The sequence below is a fragment of the Eulemur rufifrons genome, chromosome 5, assembly GCF_041146395.1.
Source record: "Eulemur rufifrons isolate Redbay chromosome 5, OSU_ERuf_1, whole genome shotgun sequence".
Classification (NCBI taxonomy): domain Eukaryota; kingdom Metazoa; phylum Chordata; class Mammalia; order Primates; family Lemuridae; genus Eulemur; species Eulemur rufifrons.
In genome coordinates this window covers 24,899,107-24,916,076 of record NC_090987.1, presented here as the reverse complement: position 1 = coordinate 24,916,076, position 16,970 = coordinate 24,899,107, and the positions used below count along the sequence as shown (strand labels likewise).

Sequence of the window (16,970 nt, the reverse complement as noted above, 5' to 3'; positions counted from 1 at the left end):
ATATTCAATTTTCTTTTCGCCTCAAACTTCCAATTTTCCTTCTCAAATGCATCACAGTTATAGTTTCTTTATCCTTAGAGAAATGTCTGTGTACATACAAACATGTACATATTCATTCTACCTTTATACATCTTTCTGTACTCAAATGGGAACACAATATATACAATGTTCATTTTACTTTAATTAAAATTTAATAGCCCTAATATACATTGGAGACCATACCATATTAGCAATATAAAAATATTGCTTATTCTTTTTCATAGAGGCATCATAAATCCTTTTATGCATGTACCATAATTTATTTAACTATTTGTACATGGAAAGGCATTTAGATGGCTTCCTTTTATTACTATTACAAATAATGCTGCAATATATATTCTTAAGCATCCATATTACACAGGATTACATGTACCTGAGAAGTATTTCTAGGTCAAAGAGAATATAACTTTACCTTTAAGAAATAGTGCCAATCTCACTGCCAAAGACATTGTATAAAAGTGACTATTTCCCCTCATTCTCAACAATGCTGCTTATCGTCAAATTTTTCTACTTTTACAAATTTTGAGATTAAAAAATCATGCTTATTTTATCTGTATTTAACATTTATGAGCTATATTTGACATTTCTTGTGTTTTTTATCCATTTATGTATTTTCTTCTACATATGGATTTTATTTTGTTGTAAGTAATGTAGTACTTTTTATTTCAGAATATTACGGGGGTACAAACGTTTTGGTTGTGTAAATTTGTTTTGAACCATTTGGTTGAAGTTATAAGTGTGCCCATCCTTCAGATAGTGTGCATTGTACCCATTAGGTGTGAATTTACCCATCCCTTCTCCCCTCTCCCACCTGCTTGATTTCCAATGAATGTTATTTCCGCCTGTGCACGTAAGTGTTGATGGATTAGTTCCAAATTAATGGTGAGTACATGTGGTGTTTTTTTCCCATTCTTATTTCACCTAGAAGAATGGTCTCTAGCTCCATTCATCTTAATACAAGAGGTATTAATTCACTATTTTTATGGCTTAGTAGTATTCCGTGGAATACATATATCACATTATTTTTTGGAGGAGGAATTTGTTTCTTTTTATTTTTAAATTGGAGATGTATTTTTTAATTTGAACTGGAAAAAGATCTTTTTATGTGAGACATGAGAAAAAGAGCAGTACACTTGACGACTTCAACAATTACTATACCGTTAAGAAAAGACAAACAAATCTGAAAAAGTTTAACAACCTATTAGGAAGACAGGAAAATCATTGAAAGGTAAAATTCACCGGGAACAATGTTGGATGGTTGCATGAATAAAGGTCCAATAGTGCTTGCTAACCAGACTCAAAGTCACATTCAAATCATATTACAAATAGATATGTCAAGGCCTCACACCTGATCTGAATTGGAATCTCCAGGTGTGAGATTCCAAAATTTGTATATTTAAAGATCTCCTTGCAAGTTTTGCTCTGCACCGCAATGTAGGGGAATGTGATTGTGTTTATGCTCAAAAGGGGTCTTTAAAACGTGGAAGCAGAAAAAGGGAGTCAACAGTACATGACCTCTAGGCCTATTACACACTTAGAGCATGTCTTTTAACAAATCACCTGACCTCTCAGAGCCTCAATTTCCTCCTTTGTTAAAGAGCGATTAGGACACACATTTAACCTGGCTTACAGGGATAGAGAAAGGATCAAATGAGAGAAGAGATGTGAAAAGGCTTTGATGAATTTTTAAAATACAATACAAATTAAGCCTATTATTATCTCTGGTACAAATCCAGCGGAATAGAACCTTTCACTGAGAGAACAGGCATGTAATCCTCTTTTAGCTGCATTAAATATAAATGTGGCAGTATTTTTCATATATGCTTAATCAGAAAATTATTAAGCATTTTTTTCAGATAGTAAAATCTTCCCTCCAACAAAACAGATATAATGAATTTATCACAATTAATGGGGAGTATATTTTCTCATAGCTGAACTTTTCCACAGCAACTCGTCACAAAATGTGTGTGTGTGTGTGTGTGTGTGTGTGTCGTGTCTTACTTAAAGGTGCACTGCAGGTGATGGGGCCTGGAGAATTAAGCAAAAGCTTTGTACTATGTATCAACTTAATAATATATGATACGGAGATTGCTTTAAAAGGAGAAATGCTATATTCAACATGTTTCTTCCATCTTCATTCACTTATGAATTAAAGATTCCTGTGCTTTTGGTTCTGTGTATCCTGAATGTTAATATTGTCTTCATTTGCTTCCTGCTATAACTGAAACTTGTTGGTTAATTATTCAGGAACGTTACTAGATTCTATTTGCTATCTATAAGTAGCAAAATATCTATGAAACATATCCTCTACATAAAATGGTACAAATACAAGCATTTCTAATACCTTCAAAGCTATTTTGAGTACAATGTTGCAGTTTGATCAGTTCCCTTTGGTATACTTCTTTGTATTAAAATGGTGTGAGAATTTTCTCAATTCTGAAAATGAGTAAAGGATTTTTGATGAACCTCATATTGCAGCTTCTTGATTAGCAGATTAAGTATTTTGAGCAGGTGTTAGGAAACATAGGGACTGGACCAGCTCACCCATTGCATTCAAATAGTGGTACTACAAGATACAAGTGCCTCTCTATTTACAAAATGCACTCAGTACTATATCCAGACCAGCTTTTTAACTGCCTTTACTGCAACACACACATAACCATTGTCTATACTGGCCCGAATGTCTTTTTGGCATCCCAGTGATGGCCACGCCTCCATATCAAATATATTCTAGGACAAAAAAGTAAATCAAAACGTGAGCCAGCCATACATCTAACACCTTGCCAAGTGGTAGAATATACAAGAAATAAAAACAGTCTGGTCCTGACCGGGTTTGAAAAACGCAACTAGGCCAGGATAAAACAAATGAATAGCAATGAAATGTTAAATGAACCTGGAGATTCAGAGAAGGACAGAGGTAGTCTACAGGAGGAAGTGAAAGAGGGCTTTGTGAGGGAATAAGATGTAATGTTCTTCCTTAAATTTATTATTTGGACAGAACTACTCCACTTTCATGCAACCTCACTTCCAAAGATTATGTATTGTCACCCTTAAATAAACTTCCATGGTCCAAATTCAGCATTGGTGTGGCAGTTACACATCTAGGGCCTGCTTACCAGTTAATAATTCAGTTTTTGGAGGTTGCCAAAGGATCAATGTGATTGTTATGTTATTTTATTTTGTTTGTATCTTTTAAAGAAGGGAGAATTAAAACAATATTTATGATTAAAGTTCTAGTTATCATAGATTTACTATAATTTATGCAAAGCACAAAGATTGAAATCAGTAGAAGTGGTGGTTCTGTAGTCACAATCTCATACCTTAAACTGGTTAACGGTATTCAACTGAAATGAAAATGAACAAAGAGCTTTTATAAATGCTAATAATATGGGGGTCAAAAATTGTGCCTAGAAAATAAAATATAGTTTAAAATACTATTTTATAGTTTTTAGAGAACATAATCATCACCATTATCCTAAGTTTACCTATTATTTGTCTTTCAATATTTGCCACACATATTTTTCAGAATGCATTATGTCACAGAATACTGCCTGTACTGTGCCCAACTCATTCATCAAATATTTATTGAACGCTTATATAAGACAAGCATGTAAGGTTTGAGATGGCTTAAAATCATACATGTAATAAAACAAAAATACTGATAACTAAATAAGGAAAAGAACAAATAGAAATTAGAACATCAAAACCAGGATACAGTGAGAAGACAGAGTTTGATCTACAGTTTGACTCTGAACTTCTAGATAACCTGAGCTACAATGGAAACATAGTCAATTACATCACTTCTGTGCTCAGTAACACCATATTAATTTGACACAAATCTTCCCTAAGCACTTAGAGCTGATGGTAATTTTTCTTCTGAGGTTTGAGATAAGGGACACCACTCACAGTGTCAACCCAACAGGATCTGCAGTTGCAGGTTTCCTAAGACTAAGGCTATGAATATGTTTTTCAGTGTAAGTTTTGCCAGTGATACCAATGGAAGGCTCCAGTAAGATAACAGAAAAGTTATTCCGTAGAAAATTAAACAATGTGTTAAGAATGAGAATGACATCTAAAGTTTTTAAATTTTAGTGCCTGAAAAACTAGGAAGGGACTTGATTCTGATATTGGCATTGAATGGGGGCTGAAGGGTGTTTGGAATTCAGCTATAACGAAGATGGATCCTGGAAAAGCTCTAACCTAAATACAACTTAAATAAACATTTAGGTTGCAATGCAGGACCAGCTACCTAATTTTTGACTCCCAGTGCAAAGTGAAAATTAGGGGCTACTTGTTCAAAAATTATTAAGAATTTTAGGGCAGCAACAGTGGAACATTACATCAAGTAATGCAGGAAATTGCACAAACTGGGAAATTGCACAAATTGCCAGCTCATGAAGCCAGTCTCATTGCAATGGTATAAGCAGAAGATAACACCCAGAAGCACAGGTGAGGAAAACTTCAAAGAAGCCTTCCTGGGCAGGTCTCCCAGAGTAAGGAACAGTGGTAATTCTGCTCAGAAGTGGTCACTTCTGATGCATCCTGATCCCAGTGAGGAACCCAGGACCGCACAGTGATGGATGTGCTAGGCGTTGTGAGGTGTGGAGTTATGGGGAGACAGAGGGCACAGGGTGGGGGACTGGAATATACACTTCAGATGGAAAATGATGTTACAAAGAGAGGCATGAGTATGGCTCGTGTAAAGGGGTTGCATGTTCCTGTTGCCGAGTGAGATCAGATTATTGAAATCCCTGACTACCAGGTTTTGAGTTTGAGATGGTAGGAAACCAAAAACTCAGGATATTTTCTTCAGGAGAAAATAACAAGCAGGAAACCCCATTTCAGTAGGATTGGTCTGGCAAAAGTAGGAGTCATACTGGAGGGAAGGGAAACTGAGGGAAGGGAGAAAATCTTGAAGGCTTTTGTAGTAATTCTGAAGTGAGGTTCCACAGAAGGAGAAAGAAAAGAGGAAAACCCTTGAAATAAAGGTCACAATAGAAAAAAAAAACGGAGAGGAAAGAAAAATGTCAGACATATCAAGGAAGAAAGACTTAAAGCCTAGAAGTTTGGGCATAGGAGAGACAGGAAATGAAAGAATAACTTCGAAGGTTCGATCAGTAGTGTTGGGCAATAGGTGGGACTTTGAGTATGCCCGACCTCTAGGGTTTAGATATAAAAAACATATCCCTCATTAGATATGAAAAAAATCAAAGTAGAGAGATATTAAATGATATGGTCAAAGTCCTAGAGCTACCAGTAGGAAATCCAAGATACATAAATACCACAATGTCTCTCCAAGGAAGAGAAGAATTAAATTAAATTAAATTAAATGTGGTTCTAGCTTTTATAGCTCTGGAGCTGGTAAATGGCAGTTGTAATGTTAGAAATAAGCTGATTGAGAAAGTGAATAACTTAAGACCATCATATCTTAAGTTATTTACAGATTCGTACTAGTCCCGTTAGAGTTGACACTAGATGTGTAACTAGAACTATCCAGAGGTAACTGGAAATTTGGCTTATGTGAAAGATTAAAATCTGATGGAAGTAGTGATAACAGTCAGTCTCAGTGGTGTTAGGTAGGGATCAAACCTGCAGGTGGCGGGCACAGGCCAGGAAAGTGGTTCCTAGGCGTGGAGAAGCCGGGGACCAATCAAGGGAAGGGAACTGCAGGAAAAATGCAGAACACCTGACGATCATTTGGTACTAGCCCACACCTCCTGTAAGCCCGCCCCAGACCAGGCCAATAAAAGGAAACCACCTGGGAGTCATCAACGTCTTTCTACACTCTTGGAATCTGACCCATTCCTCTCTCTAGAACATATTTTCACTTTGAGTAGCTTCCTTCTTTACTTTCACTTTCTATAGTTTCTTTCTTTTCTGTAATAAACTGTGTGGGATTGCTTTGTATCTGTGATCACCCCATCATCGGCTCAACTCGGTACCAGTACTTACTCTCAACACTGGTAACTGAGGACCAGGGAACAATGAGATAGACCTAACGGGGGAAAATCTTTTGGAGTGAAATTGGGATCAGGAATTAGTTTACAAATTTAACTAGCCTCGGTCAGATTGGGGGGACAAGATTTTTTGCCTTTTTTTTTTTTTTTTTTTTTTGAGAATTGAAGTTTGCCTCATTGAGATTATATTTATCTCTTTTAAAGGAGATTTTATGAAAATAGTTTTGACAGCTGTCTTCTAGTTTTGCTACCTCTTGCCAAGCACGCTCAGTACTTAACTGTTCTCAGATTTTGGCACTTACAACGGTTTCTTTGTATTGTAATTGCATGTGTTCTACTCTCATTTCCATCACTAGGCTCCAAACGACCTGAGCATCATATTCTCCAAAGCACTAGGGACAGTGCCTGGATCAAAGCCCAACAGATAATTATATTATCATTTGGATAATTACTTACTTTAAGCTAAATGTTTTTAAGTATGTTACTATTCCCTGGATGATATACACTTTAAGGAGCATGAGGTTTGGAGGCTGGAGAATGAAGATAAAAGGAAAGTGGAATACAATACTTATACTGAATGAATAAAGCTTTTAGTGACATATTCATTCCCATACATGAAAAGCCAGGTCTAGTTTAACTTTTAGGTAAACCTATATACCACTGAAATCCACATCAGTTAAAAAGCAATTTAATGTTCTTTATTTCATTCTCCAGCTTTAGTCATTTGTCTTATTTTAAGAAGGGAGGAGGAAAGATGAATCTTACTGTCTTTGGATGCATCAAAATTTCTTTTCCCATAGAAGTCAGTTTGCCTTTCCCCCTTCTATTTGACTTGTACTTTGTCAAAGACTAAAAGTTTCATGGCTGCCTATGGGTGGTACAAATCCACTAGAAGATATTTTTAATCACAGCTGGTTTTCTATTTATCCTGGAGGTCACTCATACTGGGAGCTGTCTTCATGCTGATAAAACCTACAGGAATGCATCTTGGAAGAAGCCAGGACAACTGTGTTGTGAAAGGATTTCATTCTCTGCATTATAGTCATTCCCAATGTGATACTGAAAGGACAAATCCCAACAAAAATGTGAAACAAGAAAATCTACATGACAAAGTTGTAGCTGCTAATTGAGTTAAAGTACATGATTGGATACTACTATTAATAAGGAAAATGAAATGATATTGAACACACACATACTCTAAAAAAGCCTCGCTATACACAATAAAATTTATATTTCTAAAGGTTGAATGGAAAAAAATAAATTACTGTTTGTTTCCTCCCAGGTAAAACTTCATCTTGTTTTGCACTAGTTAGAATGAACTGTCTCTAGGTTATTCTAAAATTTTAGAATTGTATTGAGAAGCCAGCACCCATCATCATACAAATGAGGAAACTGATGATGAGAGCAGGCATTCGTCCTCCATAACGTCAGAAGTACAGCCAGGAAGAGATTACAAGCTTCCTACCCATCACAAAGTGCTGAGTATACTTCATCTTCCAACTTAGTTATTCTTCCCCAATGGTTGATCTAACCTCAGGGTCTCCCTTTTCCAGTCAGTCCATCGATGGGGGAAATCCCTCCATTTCCATCTGATTAATTTTCTTTAAGCACTGTATTCATTCCGCAGTCTTTCTGTCTCCAAAGTTTCAATCATTACCCATTTACTTTCACATCAAATCTCTACTCATCCTCCTGATTTTAAGACACTATACAATATGATGTCATGCTATATATCTAGCTTTATCTGCAATTAATTCTGAATATACCCTTTCTAATGGGGTCAATTCTCTCATGGCTTGACCGTATAAGCTGCAGCTGTCACCATTGTGCCTTTGTGAATATCATTCCCCATACTTGAACTTTTTTTAACAAATAGAGAATTTAGTGATTATCAGGTGCAACATTTTTACTTTGCAGATGAGAAAATCAGGGCCCAGAAAAGTAGTGATGAGGTCATTTTCTCATAGCTAATTAAAACATAGCCAGGTCAGAAAACAGGGTTTTCTAGTTCCAACATTACATGGGTAGCTGTCCTTCCTTTTCAGTGATCCGAGTCTCACACATTGTTCTTAGTCGATTACATTCTTTCTTTTTTTTTAAGAAATTATGTCTAACAAACTCAGCCCTAATCAATAATTATTTTTTATATATTTTTATCATTTATGAACCTCAAAAATTAGCAATGAATTATATATTTTTCATTTTCTTTTTAAGGAGTTAGATTTATGTCAACCAACAAATTTTAAATATTCTAGGGGTAGATTTTGAACATTAAAAAAAATCTCTAATTAAATTTTTGCAAATGTCATTTCAGGTAAATTGATATGCTTGTTCTATGGAGAATGTATATATTCTAGAACAGACATAATAAGTAACCTTCTGATAGTAAATGAGTTTGTGAGGACTTATAAGGCACATCTTCCTAGATAAGATTTTTAATAAAATTAGAAGGACAAAATGTTTTAAAATTTATATTCCTAAAGAATATATCTATACAAGCAAAATTGGCAGAATTTTGTCAAGGGAGCCAATATCTTTCTCTTTTTTTTAAATAAATTGCATTGGTCTATGTCTCTGTTCTTGTGGCAGTACCATACTGTTTTGGTTACTATAGCCTTGTAGTATAGCTTGAAGTCTGGTAAATTGATACCTCCAAATTCGTTCTTTTTGCTTAAGGTTGCTTTGGCTATATGGGGTCTTCTCTGGGTCCATACAAGACATAGAATTATTTTTTATAGATCTTTAAAAAATGATGTTGGTATTTTAATAGGGGTTGCATTGAATCTGTAGATCACTTTGGTTAGTATAGACATTTTAACAATGTTGATTCTGCTGATCCATGAGCATGGCACGGTTTTCCATCTGTTTATCTTCTCTGCTATTTCCTTTCTCAGTGTTTCATAGTTCTCCCTGTAGATCTCTTTCACCTCCTTAATTAAATATATTCCTAGGTATTTTATTTTCTTTGTTGCTATTGTGAAAGGTATGAGTCTTTGATTTGGTTCTCAGTTTGACTGTTAGTGTATATGAATGCTACTGATTTGTGTACATTTATTTTGTAACCCAAGATTTTGCTGAATTTGTTCATCAGTTCCAGTAGTCTCTTGACAGATTCTTTGGGGTTTTCCAGATATAAGATTATGTCATTGGCAAAGAGTGATAGTTTGACCTCTTCTTCCCCATTTCGATGCTCTTGGTTTCCTTCTCTTATCTGATTTCTCTGGCTAGGACTTCTAGCACTATGTTGAAAAGAAGTGGTGATACAGGGCAACCTTGTCTGGTTCTAGTTCCAAGTGGGAATGCTTTCAATTTTTTCCTGTTCAGTGTGATGTTGGCTGTGGGTTTGTTGTATATGGCTTTTATCATTTTGAGGTAAGTCCTGTCTATGCTGACCCTATGATTATAAACCCAGCCCAACACTCCTGTGGGGAGATACCCTGCTTTGGGAACTATACCCAGAGTGCTCCTTACCTGGGCCAAGTAATAAAACTCCCTTGCTGTAACCAACTTGATTGTGTCTATTAGGCTGGTACCTGCCCAGCAAACAATGCCCTGTTTGGGAGATAGCTCTATTTGTCATAAATGGTCAGGAATGGAATATGGAACTTGTAATTTGGATTGCCCCTTTTCATCACCTATTGTTAGGCTGACAAAGTTATAAATAAGCCTAAGGTCACAGATCATTTCCTACTGGACGAAATTGTATTTATCTCCTAAAATGGTTTCCTGATGCTTAATTCAGTATTGCTATTCAAAGAAAATATCTGTGTCAAATTTTAAAATTTTGTTTTATTTCATATTGATTCTAAATACTTGTTCTGTATTCCAAGTAAAAATATCTCTATAAAATTGTTTTTTAAAAAATCTGCTGAAGTAACATTAGTATTCACTTCCAAAACCTGAACTGCAAGCCTGATTACAAACACAATTCTCCCTTATAACACAATGTTAAAAAGCAATGCAACCTCTTATAGCTCTTGGCACATCATATAATATAGAAAACAAAATAAAAATACTTTAGTTTTTTTTCCAAATTTTCATAAGTACAATAACAGTGTGAAAATAATGACTCGAGCCAAAAGGACTTGCTTGAGAGAGTTTCATATATGTACATAGCACTTTACATTAATATGACCATTCTTCTAGTGTTTACCTGAATGAAGGTCTGATAGGTATAAATCATACCGATTTAACATTCTGAGAAGAAGCCAACATTGGTGTTTTAATGCATTTGTGCAAGCTAATGTAGCTGAAGCTGAATAACAATGCTCCGGGAAAGATATATTTTAATGTCCCTGTGCATTTGTTTATGCAGCTCCCTGTGCCTTAAATTCCCTTTTAATTCCTCAAGGTTCACTTTAAATGTTGCAGGTTACATCTTCTCACATTTCCATTCGAAGGAGAAATGCTCTCGCAAATTTTCAAACTCTCACGTGATATTTACATATATACACGCATATATATAAATTATATATATATTGCAATATATACATATACATATATATATATCTCCCTGGAGATACACACACACATACACACACACATATACACATAAATATCTCCCTATTACAATCCTTTCCTCACAGAGGCATTGTATTATCCTTTTTTGTCTACTTGCTTTTGTATCTCGCTGCTTAATGGCCAGCTACCAGGTCAAGTGATGTATCTTATTAACGTAAGTAATGTACCAGCAGAGTGCTAAACATGGCACTTAGTAGGTCTTCCACAAATATTTAAGTGAATGAAAAATCACATTTTATAGAAAGTCCTTAACAGTGTATACGCCTCTTTCATAAGCTTCATTTGTTTAAATCCAACAGTATTGAACAGTATCAAGAATTCAACTTTATATATTGGAAGGAATATATATTATTTCATAATATAGTCCTATATATTAGGAAAATGAAGCTCGGGACTGTTCAGTATTTTGAACAAAGTCTTATGGTTAATGAGCGGGGAGACGAGGATTTCAATTTAACTCCACTTGCCTCTAATTCTGGTGCACTCCTCACAATATCAAGCTGGTAAGTTTTCAGACTCTTAGACCAACAATGCCATTTATTTGATTGAGCAAAATCCCACTGTTCTAAGATTTTATATGCAACTGCTCTGATAGTGGAAACCAAGGTCCCATTTATTCCTAGTTTATATCCTGGAAAATTGTGTTTCTAATGCACATTGTTTGGTTTACTGGCATTATGTAGCAGAGAGGGGTTTAAACAACATTTAAGAGGAAGAAAGAATAGTTTGATCTTGAATGTGGGGAAGGGATGCCCAGGTTGAGATTTTACAGAGGCAAAAGAGAAATGAACAAATGCTGTATTATCACTTTAAACAAATTTTTCCTTTTTTTGAGATAGAGTCTCACTCTGTCACCTCAGCTAGAGTGCCATGGTGTGTGTCAGCCTAGCTCACAGCAACTTTAAACGTCTAGGCTCAAGCAATCCTCCTGTCTCAGCCTCCCTAGTAGCTGGGATTACAGGCATGTGCTACCATGCCCCATTCTACTAAGTGAAGTATCACAAGAATGGAAAAACAAGCACCACATGTACTCACCATCAAATTGGTATTAACTGATCAACACTTAAGTGCACATACAGTAATAACATTCATCGGGTGTCGGGCAGGTGGGAGGGGGGTGGAGGGGATGGGTATATTTACACCTAATGGGTACAGTGCACACTGTCTGGGGGAAGAACATGCTTGAAATTCTGACTCGGGTGGGGCAAAGGCAATATATGTAACCTAAACATTTGTACTCCTAAACATTTGTACCCTAAACATTTGTACCCCTGTAATATGCTGAAATAAGAAAAATGTAAGAAACACATAAACACTCCAAAAAAATAAACAGATTTGCATGACGGGAGCCAAGAGCCACTGTCTAGGAAGATAATAGACAGACTGTACATAGAATCTGGGGAAGAAACTGTCAAGGTGCTGTGATTTGAGGGACACTAAAAGCCATTTCCTTGTCTAAAAGCACTTTCCCAACTCACCTCTCCAAGCTCTAATATTACTTATTTTTCTGAGTTAGAGCATCAAAAATTTCTGTTCACATTCAAGTCTGTTTTCTAGGAGGGAGGAAATTCTCATTGTTTGCTGTCCATGGAAACAATGTGAAGTGGTTGATCAAATTAGAAAAGGTTAATACATTTCTTAAAATAGTGCAGATAATTCCAGAATCATGCATGTAAACAGATCTTTCTAAAACCCTTCCTTGAATCCATTGTTCCTGTTGCTCACTTACCCATTTACAATGTCAGCTACAAAGATCATGGATAAATAAATACTGAGAAGGTAAAGAATAATCTCAGGACACCATAGTCCCACATCCATAGCACTCCGTGGGAAGTGGGAAACTCTGCCTGAGACTCACTGTGTGAGCTTGAGTGAGTAATAGTCTCCTCAGGCGCAGTTTCTTCATTTTTAGAAAAGGTGATTACAATCCCTATTCTCCCTATCAGTGTTGTCATGAGTTAGAAGAAATCACATCAATTTTTTAGGGGGAGAAGTGCTAGAGAATTTAGTGCATTATTATTTGCTTTAAAATGCTAATATCTAACATGACACATTTAAATACAATTAAGAACATTATTGGTCAGGTATTATTCTATGTACATTATATATACATACTTGTATATATCATTTCAGTTAATTTTAAGAACAACCCTATGAAGAAGGACCTAATGAACTAAAGAGAAGAGAAACTAAGGAATGAGGAGGTGAAATAACTTGTCCAAGATCACACAGCTAGTTACTGGTGGAACTAGGCTTATGGTGATGGAAAATTTGTTTTATCTGTCTCATTTTCATTAAACCAGCTCATAAAAGAATAAGCTATTATCTTACTGGTATTCAAATCCTTGCAGTATCATTTACATATAACTCCTCAGAGAGTTGTTTTATAGTTGTTACCTGAATTGTTCAAGTTAAGAAAATAGAATGTCAAATACACTGATTTACACTTTGCCTTTTCAAAGTAGAAATACAGTTGTCCCTCGATATATGCAGGGGATTGGTTCCAAGACTGCCAGTATATACTGAAATCCATGAATACTTAAGTCCCACGGTTGGCTCTGAGGGTCTTAGGTATTAAAAAAATCATCCTTCCCTAGTAGCCAGTTTTGCATCCTTCGAATACTGTATTTTTGATCCACCTTTGGTTGAAAAATATCCTCTTATCAGTGGAGCTTCACAGTTTAACCCTGCATTGTTTAAGGGTCAACTGTAATCCCTTAGAACCTAGAAATAACAATTGGTCACCCAACAACCTCTCCAAATGGCTTGGCATACGGACTGCTTTTCTCTGGTGCACAGTCTGGTTGTTGCTGCAGGACTCAACTCCCATAATTTTTGAAGCAGTAGAAGGTGTACATGCACTTCCAACCTCTGGACAGTGCAGGAGGTGTGAACTCTCAGCATCGGAACTCGCTTTGCTCAGGAGTCCAGTGACTTTTTTACTTGTCTCCCAATATATTTAACATTAAATCAGATTTCACAGTTACGTGTAGTCTTCCTCTTCCGTTAACTGTTTTCCTACCTTTTACAGCAGGTCCCCAGATAAAGTCATTTCCTTCAATGTCATTTTCCTATAAATTTGATGAGGAAAAAAAATTGATTCCTGGCCAGGACCACTGTCTATGTGGAGGTTGCACATTCTCCCCATGTCTGCATGGGTTTTCCCTGTGTACTTCAGTTTCCTTCTACATCCCAAAGATGTGCATGTGAAGTCAATTGGCATGCCTAAATAGCCCCAGTGTGAGTGTGTGTGTGTGTGTGTGTGTGTGTGTGCATGCCTCAGGTGATGGGATGGCGCCCTGGCCAGGAAATGTTCCTGCCTTGTGTCCTGAGCTGCCTAGAAAGGCTGCCACTCACAACCCTGATCTAGAATAAGTACTTTGGAAAAGGAATGAATGAATGAATACCAACTATTGTTGGATAAAAATTCATCAAATCTATGATAATCATACAGATGCACAATAAATGATTCAGTAGGAAAATGCTCATCAAGCCTGCCATGCTTACTTTTTAAGTGTGTGGTGGTAAGAGATGCTCCTGGCAATTTTTGTTTTGCAAACATTTATTCTGTGATTTAGTCCACAACTGCTATGACCATGATCACTCCCTGATTCACTATAAATTAGGTAAACAATTCTTTTACTTGTTTTTATATGTGTATAGGTCTCGTTTGTTTCAATGTTTAATATTAGAAGTGTTGGGGGTCTTTATTTAGAAATTTGATCTTTTTGTGACCAGAAATATGCCACAGGAACTTAACTCTTGTTTGTATCAATTAGCTTATGATAAAATTTGTTTTGTTATACCTCATTTTCTTTACAGTTGAAGTTTCCAAAAACCTATCCTTTGGTCCTACATTATGCAGTCATTCTTGACTTCCCTCTTTTATTTCCAAACCTTCACATTGAATTGATCAGCAAATTTTGTTAGTTCTACCTTCAAGATATTTCCAGAATCCAGCTACTATTCTTTCACCAAGGACAAGATCAGGTGCAAACCCCCTCCCCTCTTCCTTACTTTGCTACAGGAGCCTCCCAGCTGCTTTTCCTGCTCTGACACTTGTTCCTCCAAGGTCTGTTATGAACACAACATTCGAGCAAGCTTCTGAAATGTAAGCCCAGTCAGGTCCCTTCGCTATTGGGAACTAGCTAATGGCTCCCAAGTCATTCCCCCAGTGGAAAAGAGGATGTCCTGACAATGGGCCCCACGGCCATATGCAGAGTGCCCCTCACCCTTCCCTCTCTGATCCTGTCTCCTACTGCACCTCCCTTGCCCAGCCCCCTGCAGCCACAGTGGCCTTTTCTCTGTTCCTCAAACATGCCAGGCAAACTCCCATACTTCCTGCTTACTTTTTCTCCATAGTTCTTATTCCATCTAACAGACCATTGAGTTTGATTGTTTATATTGTTTATTGTTTCTGTCCCCCACTACAATATGAGCTTCCTGAGGTCAAGGATTTGTGCTCCCTTTATTTGCAGCTATATCCCTTAGCCCAAGGCCATGCCTGGCACAAGGCACATGATCACGGATTCTTAGGAAGGAACCATTGGCCAGGTGGGCCCCTGTGATTTGGAGAGCAGGTGCTCAGCTCATGCTGGCATGCTCTACTCAGCTGCAATGCACCATTGTCCCATGGGAGGGAGGGTAAGAAAAACAGATATGTTTAGGTATCTCCTAATTTTAAGATTGAGAAATAATCTAATTTTTGTTGTTGTGGTTGCTGATTTTTTTTTCTGGTCTTCAAACCAAGAAAATTATGTTGACAGGGACAGGTTTGCCCATAAGTCACTACTTTGGGGCTCTGCCTTGAGCCTCTGAGATGCTTCAGAATCTTTTTAGGTCTAATACTCACAGATTCTACTTAAGGTCCATTTACTGGATCACACTTATTTCCAAGAAAATGTACAATTTATAAGAGCCAATGTTTTCAACCATCCTAAGAGAGAGATTATATCACTTCTGGAAAGTCTCCCTCTATTAAGCCATCTAGGAGAGACAGGAAGGCAGTTATAGAGAATAAAGGAGTTCTGAGAGTGATTGTTTTAATTATTGCACCCTGAAAAAAACTCCAGCATAAATTTTTGGGTTTTTCTCTGTTTTGTTTATAAAATAACATTTCTCAAAAATTTCCACAATAATTTATTACATTAATGAATGTGGCAGAATTCTTTCTAATTTTATTTTTTTCTCAACTATAATTTCTTTACATCTGATAACTTTAGTACTTGTACTTTATAACATATTTTATAGGTACATCTTGTCATTGATAATCTAACATTAACTTAATTAAACTGGTCATTGATGTCTATTCCCTAATAGTTTTTCTGCAAATGGTAATTACATTCTACAAACATGCATAGTCAATAGGAGAATTTTGCTTTTTTATTTATTTTTTTTAACTTCTTTGCTTGTCCCATGGGAGAGAAAATGTTGGGGTATCAGTTTAGTACTCATTTAGGCACAGGGCTCTTCTTTGAAGAGGCAAAACATAAACTGGCAAAGATTAATTCTGTTATAATATTGCAGGCTAAACATGCCTCTGAGCATTTGAACACCAATACTGTGTGAATTGGATGTAGATTTTTAACACTGTAAACCTCCATTAGCAAAAATCATGAGTTTTGTTGCTCAATGTTTCCTGTGACAGAATAAGCATAAACTTATTTCAATTAAGTAGTCATAAGGCTACATTTAATTTGGTCACTAATATAATTATGTTGTATGAGATGTGGTCTTTCTTTAACTTCTGCTCTTTCATCCTTTTAAAAACATGCACGCATTTTATTTCTTTCTCAGACTTGTGCAATGATTCATTTCATGATGTCTATTAAGGATTGTATTTGTTAAGATGTGTAGGCTACACACAGCAAATCCAACAGTCAGATAAAAATCAGTCTATCAACAAATAGGAGGCTAAAAAAAAATAGTCAAAACATTATTGAACAAATTTCAAGGTAGTTATATCATTTGAAATATTTTCATGAGAAAATTCAGAAAAGAGGAATATCAGGTAAACGAGGTTGGTTGAAGAACAAGCAACGATTTTCTAAATTTTTTTGTTTGTTTAAGTTCCAGTTCTTTTAAAAAAAATTCTGCAAAGGCAAAATTTGAATGCTATGAATACTTTGGGTGCATATTTTATGTATCTGTACACTCTTATAAAACAGAACTAAAATATTTTAGGTGTAAAATTAAATAAACTGACCATGGTACGTAGACACTATGAAAGAATATAGAAGTTTAGTCTAAAGGAGTACAAGCCTGAAAGCTGACATGGCATTTTTATCAAAGAGTTGAGCTTGTAGCAAACTCTTAATGTAGACCAGCAGTTATCACAGCTTGCTGGATCACATAATTTGCTTTTATAACAAGTTCCCAGTTGATATTGCTAATGCTGATCTGGGTACCCCACTTTGAAAACCACTGATGTATTAGAGCTGATGTTTTTCTACC

General features: G+C 36.1%; 1 protein-coding gene across 1 annotated transcript in view; it reads right to left on the bottom strand.

Moving 5' to 3' along the window:
- RIT2 (Ras like without CAAX 2) overlaps positions 1 to 16,970 on the bottom strand; it is a 293,109-nt gene that overhangs the window by 145,125 nt on the left and 131,014 nt on the right. The gene's annotated exons all lie outside the window — the stretch shown is intronic.